This window comes from Macrobrachium nipponense, chromosome 7 (genome assembly GCF_015104395.2).
Source record: "Macrobrachium nipponense isolate FS-2020 chromosome 7, ASM1510439v2, whole genome shotgun sequence".
Classification (NCBI taxonomy): Eukaryota; Metazoa; Arthropoda; class Malacostraca; order Decapoda; family Palaemonidae; genus Macrobrachium; species Macrobrachium nipponense.
The window spans coordinates 16343797-16349796 of record NC_061109.1 but is presented as its reverse complement, the minus strand read 5'-3'; the positions used below and the strand labels follow the sequence as shown (position 1 = coordinate 16349796).

General features: G+C 36.0%; 1 protein-coding gene across 2 annotated transcripts in view; it reads right to left on the bottom strand.

Annotated features, from left to right (window-relative positions):
- Positions 1-461: 461 nt before the first annotated feature.
- Positions 462-6000, bottom strand: part of LOC135217341 (uncharacterized) — an 84950-nt gene continuing 79411 nt past the window's right edge. The window contains exon 3 of one of the 2 annotated variants that reach the window (XR_010315107.1): positions 462-636. The gene's annotated coding sequence lies outside the window, so the exon portion shown is untranslated. The remainder of the gene's footprint in view (positions 637-6000) is intronic. The other variant, XR_010315108.1, reaches the window with a different exon arrangement.

Genomic DNA, 6000 nt, shown 5'->3' with positions numbered 1-6000 from the left:
ATGTAAGGCTAATACTATTTTAATATAGTTAACTTTTCTTATGCTATTTTTAATATGTAAGCGGAAATACTCTTTTTAATCTAGTTGTTAACTTTTCTTATTGCTATTTAATGATGTAAAGGAAATAACTATTTTAATTATTATAGTTAACGTTTCCCTATGCTAATCTATAAACCAGGGGGTGCCATGAGTAGTTTGTTTGAGGCACTTAACTCTCAGTCAATTATATACAACTGCACTAAGACTGCTAGTACTGATAGAATGCATAAATAATGTATAGAAATCATGAATTGAGGCTAACATATATCATTCAAGGTCTGACAAACAGTTTAAAGATAAAAATTAGGACTAAATACCACAAAAAATTAATTGGCAAAACAAACACAAAAAAATATGAATCAATCAGAAGTAAGAAATTATTCAAAACTATTTAGTCACCGGATTATTACTATAAAACCAACCTTCCGCATTATATTCTGCTGCTTTCCTGGTGTAGTCTTCAGTCAATATTCTTGCTTGGCCTTCTGCTCTTTTACATTCCTTCATTAGCTTATACAAGATGGTGATACTACGTTCTGTTTTCTCATATAAAGGAATTCTTTCTTCACCATATATTTCCTGAAGCCACTGGACCACCTAAAAGTTAACAGTACAGTCTTAGATGTTTCTCTTGTATTCAGTGAACAGTCATGCAAGATATTTCTATAATCTATATGTCATCCAAATACTGCTAAACATGTACTTTTACTTTAAAATAAAAATCAAAGGAAAAGTATGATAAAAAATGACAAACTATGTTAATATTTCTTTGGAATACATCATCCATTTTGGTTCAGCTAGCAATGAGCTGAACAATAATTTATTCAGTCTGTTTCTAGACAATGTTATTAGATACACAGCTGCATATACACTATAGTATACTAGGAATGATATCAATGGCATCCTAGTGATATCTGATGCTATATACAGACTACCTAAAGAAATGGAAATAATTTGAATAACTCTTTTAATGGTATTTCATCACTCACATTCTAAGAGGGGAGCAATTAGTCCAAATTTGTACTATAGGCTCAATTTCTTAAAAGATGCAATGGACAGTACTAAAAATTCTTTGCACCACCAACTTCAATTCCAGCTACATCACTACTTTTTTCTTTCAGGCTGTTTTCATCTTGGTCACAAACCTTTCTTTTGTAATTTTCTTTTGCCATTCCACTCCTTCCAACCTGGACATCAGTTGTTGGAGGCATTCTCCTAAAGCCGTATTGGGTGGGTGACAAAATACAGTAACGTACCTTTTTTCTAATTGCCACACTAATTTTACATTTAAAATCCTTTTCCCATGACCTTAAATAGATAAGATGTCAATGCAAATGGATGGTAACTTGTCACTAAAGTTATTCCTGCCTGGTTTTAAAAAAGGCTATAATAATATTCAGTTCCCAAATGACTTAGTAATTAATGTCCCACCTTATTCTATTAATATTGCTAATAATATTCTATTAATAATGCTTTTATAAATATCTTTGTCTCGGCATTATGTATAGAATCTCATGAGGTTCTGGGGAACTATCATTGCAAGTTGAAAGTTGAGTCATACTTCCTTTAAGTAAATGGTTGATTTGATTCCATCTAATTTGTTGCTAAATCTAATCACCCCATCCAATGGAATAGAACTTGGTCTCATCCTCCATTAGGAAAGGGGATTAAACTTCTCTAGAGAAGACGTGTGGTCTGGAAAAGACAACAATTTCTTGGTTTGCCAGGCCTCTGAAGACTCTTGGAGAGCCATAAGAAGCAAATATATTTTCTCTAATGAAAAACCCTGGAAACAAAGAATACATTTATTCCCTGACAGCCTATCATCTGGGATGGAACTAAGGTTAATTCTCTATATTCAATAATATTTCAAACTTCCAAGTGAAGTTGAATATCAAATCTTTGGGCCTCAAAGATCCCTTTGAGAAATTTAGCCAGGGCTAGCCAGCCATCAAAGTGAAGGAGAAATTCTGACACCCAACAACGACACCACCTGGACAACTCATGTTAGTAACCTTGTGAGTAACTGTGGTGCCTTGATCAGGTTAAAGCAATTCCAATCTGGAAAACAAGGCCAAAACATGCAGAGAAACTTGTGATTTAGAAGATGGATAATGGGATGAAAGTAAGTAAATGTCAAACATGTCTGCCCAATCATCCAATCTTCCTTCTGGATGGCTACTAGGATTGACCCTAAGGATGACCACTATGGCTGAGATGAATGTTTCCATAGAAAATCTTGTCAAAGTTATAAACTTGCTGAGACTTGATACATCAAAAACTAGTCTCCAGTTGGTCGTTGCCTTCAGGGATAAAATGAGATGGTTATAGAATCAAAGGGAGATATCCATCACTCGTTCAATGGATGACTTGTGTAATAAATTGTGATGTGTAACAAATTGTGACCTTCGTTTTCAAAGCTTCAAACTGTTCTTGGAAAGTAGACAGAAGGGATTCTTGACCGAACACCAGATGTTACTTGAGGATCCCCTGATCTTCACCATTTTCTCCAGGTAACACCTCAGTGCTCTGACAGGGCAAAGAGCTCTTTCTTCTTCATCTGAGCCCAAGATACCTGTTAAGTTCCTTATATGAAAGAACAAGGTCATGGCTTATTAGGATCCACGTTCTTGTAAATCCTATACCAGTTTTCCAGTACAGTGCAAGAAAAAACAATCAAAATACTTTCGAACAGCCATAACACACTACAAGTGACAACTCTATAGTGGCAGAATACTAAAGCATAGAAAACAAGTCATTTTCTTTCCTTACCTACCAGAGGAAATATAAATAGAACACATACACCATAAAACAGAGGTAATTGGGTCAAAATGACCTTGACCCTTATAAGGCATTAAATAAGGGCCAAGTTTCAAGCATGGCCCAAATTCCAACCTTCTAAGATGGAGTGGTATGTGATCAGTATCTATGTGTATTGTGATCAGTATCTATGTGTATAGTCTTTGATTGGCTGGGTCTAAAATATCTCTGACGATTCTTATTCTCAATCCCAAGTTTTACATTAAATCTAATTCCCCCAACTTAGTTTTACAAAGCTAAAAAATAAAACTCATGTCCTATTCTAGTTTAGATATACAGAGCAAGGCAAATATGATCTTTGAGGGGATTCTTTACAAGAGTCCCAAATTAATCTAGAAACAACCTTTAAAATATTTTACATACATAACTTTTGATCTTCACCTTTGGAGCATTAATTGATGGGCCCATGTTACTTTAAAGTCAAATATCATGACTAGAACTTTTACTTCATACTTCTATGATGTAAGGCCTTCTTTTACAATGAGAGTTGGTATTTCCACACATGCCTACATCTGGTGAATCTCACACAGCACTGTCTTCTGTTGATGAAAGCTTTAAACAATTTTGATCACTCCATTTGGTAAATGTATTGATCAATCTTTGCAAATAATAACAAGCATCACAGTTTGAGCAACATATTGCACGGTCATCAACAAGAGCGAACATTAAGCAGGTGACGTAACTGACTGATCAATTGATTTGTGGCTATTAAAGCTGGTGCCACAACATCTAGGTTATTGATGCTGTAATAAAATTAAATAAGAAATTAAAGACATAAATAAATAATAATTTTCAAAGTCTCACTTAAGAAATATCTTAAAATATCCATACAGGAAGTCCCTGGTTCTGTTCCAATAACCATGACGATAACTGAAAATTGCAGATAAGATTTTCGGTTTATCACCACCCGTTAGGTACATATCGGTGACAATACAGTGGACCCGTTTTTCGCATTCTCCGATTCACAGATTTCTCTCTAGACCATATCTATCCATTATTCGTGGTATTTTTCTATGAGAAATATCAACAAATGTACATACATATATACATACCGTACATGATCTGAATTTTGTTGAGGAGGCCTACCTCCCTAACAAACACACATAGCTGCTCTAAATTACAGTCCTCCCAGAGAATTGTTGCAAAGATGAAATGTCCTCTCTTTCACAACCCCAAGAAAAGAACATATGATTTAGATTCCCAAGATGGAACATTCGACCAGCAAATGTCTCACAGTCAAGGGCACAATGCAGTCATCACTGAATGGAAGATTTTGCTGGACATCAAGAATCCATGAGTGAGTCTTGTATGTCCAATCCTAACCATGCACCACAGTTTCTTGCCTCCTTTGATTGGCTGGGTTTAAAATATCTCTGATTACTCATATTCTCAATGTCCTAAGATGGCAACACTGACCATCCCACCCTTGCTGACTTAATACTGCACATTTTTTTACTTGTTGCATTACTTTCCTGAAGGGACTGCCCAAACCTTTTAACTGTCTTATCTACTAGAGACTAAACAGCTGAGCCCCAGTATTATTGGGGGTTAGAGATCACAAGCTCGCAATAAATGAAAAATCCACGATAAGTTGGTACCCCTCTATTAGGTTAACGTAAAACTATTATTATTTCTTTTGTTGATTTAAATCAGCCTTGTTTACTTTTTTGTTTACTTTTTTGTTTACTTTTAAGTTAAATTTTTGTTGAGTATGTTTACTCTTGTGTTACCGTAAGTTAAGTGGCTTTACGATTGTTTCACGTGTTTTTGCGCCTCCTCCTCCTCTTTTGTGTATTAGTTTAACTATCGTTTTAACTATGTTATTCTTTTGCTTTGAGTGTTTATAAACACTGGGAAGGTGATGAGTGGACATGGTCGACCGGTCAACGGGAGTTCGTTTTTGACAAGCTCTCACCAGTACTGTTTCCCGTCGCAGCATTTATTTTGATTTGGAGGACGACTTTGCATGCTTACCTTTTGGACCACGCACTTGGATATTTCTCTCGCAGATTTTGGAAGACGCATATTTACGTCTGTTGTGTGTGTGCCCCTGGATCACGGCTTTTTCTCGCGCAGGTGTTGTTGTCACCTGCGACCTTCACACTGCTGTTGAGTTTAGCAGACGCTCTGTCATCTGCGACCACTGTTTCTGCCCCTTTTTCCCGTCTGAGGATTTTGACGGAAAACCAGTGTCGACGCTGTATCCCGGCACTGGATTCTGGATTTACCTGCCGTGTCATCCTCATCCAGCTGTTATACGGGAGTGAGAGCTACTTGACTCGTGAGGTGGCTAGTAGGGAGTCTGTCGCCAGGTAAGACGTATTATCGTTCCTCTTGCATCGGGAAATGTGTTGCCCTTCAGTACCTGGCGTACAGTATTTGCCCTTTCGTTAGCAGTTTGATGGACTGATCACGGCCCTGAGTTCAACTCCTCTTCTGGAATTTCACTTGAGGTGAAATTGTTTATTTTTGCCAATTTTTATTATTTATAAATATACGTGTAAGTTTACATGTATATGTTGTCATATTTGTTTGTGTGTTAGTATTTAGTGGACCGAGTTTCCACATTGTTTAGCTTAGTGTTGTAGGTAGGAATATTAAGGTTTTCCTTGTTATAATCTCTTACTTCCTTTTACCTTATTATTATTAGGTTATTGATTATTTTGGCTAGCCTTATTTGGATCCACCTTGTTATTATTAACCCGTAAACAACGAAACGAAGCGGTAAATAAAAAAAATGACTCCCGTATGCCGGAGGGTTTGAGAGTGAGCGCGTAAACGGAAAAAATATTTTTTTCAAAAAATCACAACGCGCTTAGTTTTCAAGATTAAGAGTTCATTTTTGGCTCCTTTTTTTGTCATTGCTTGAAGTTTAGTATGCAACCATCAGAAATGAAAAAAATTATCATTATCATATATAAATAATGCGATATATGAGAGCGCAAAAACGAAATTTCATATATAATTGTATTCAAATCGCGCTGTGCGCCAAACGGTTAGAGGTAACAAGTACTTTTTTTTCGTTGTAATGTGCACTAAATTGCGATAATTTTGATATATAACACATTGTAAAACGCATAAAAGCAACACAGAGAAAATATTATCACAAAATGATGCATGAATTCGTAGCGCGCGGATGTA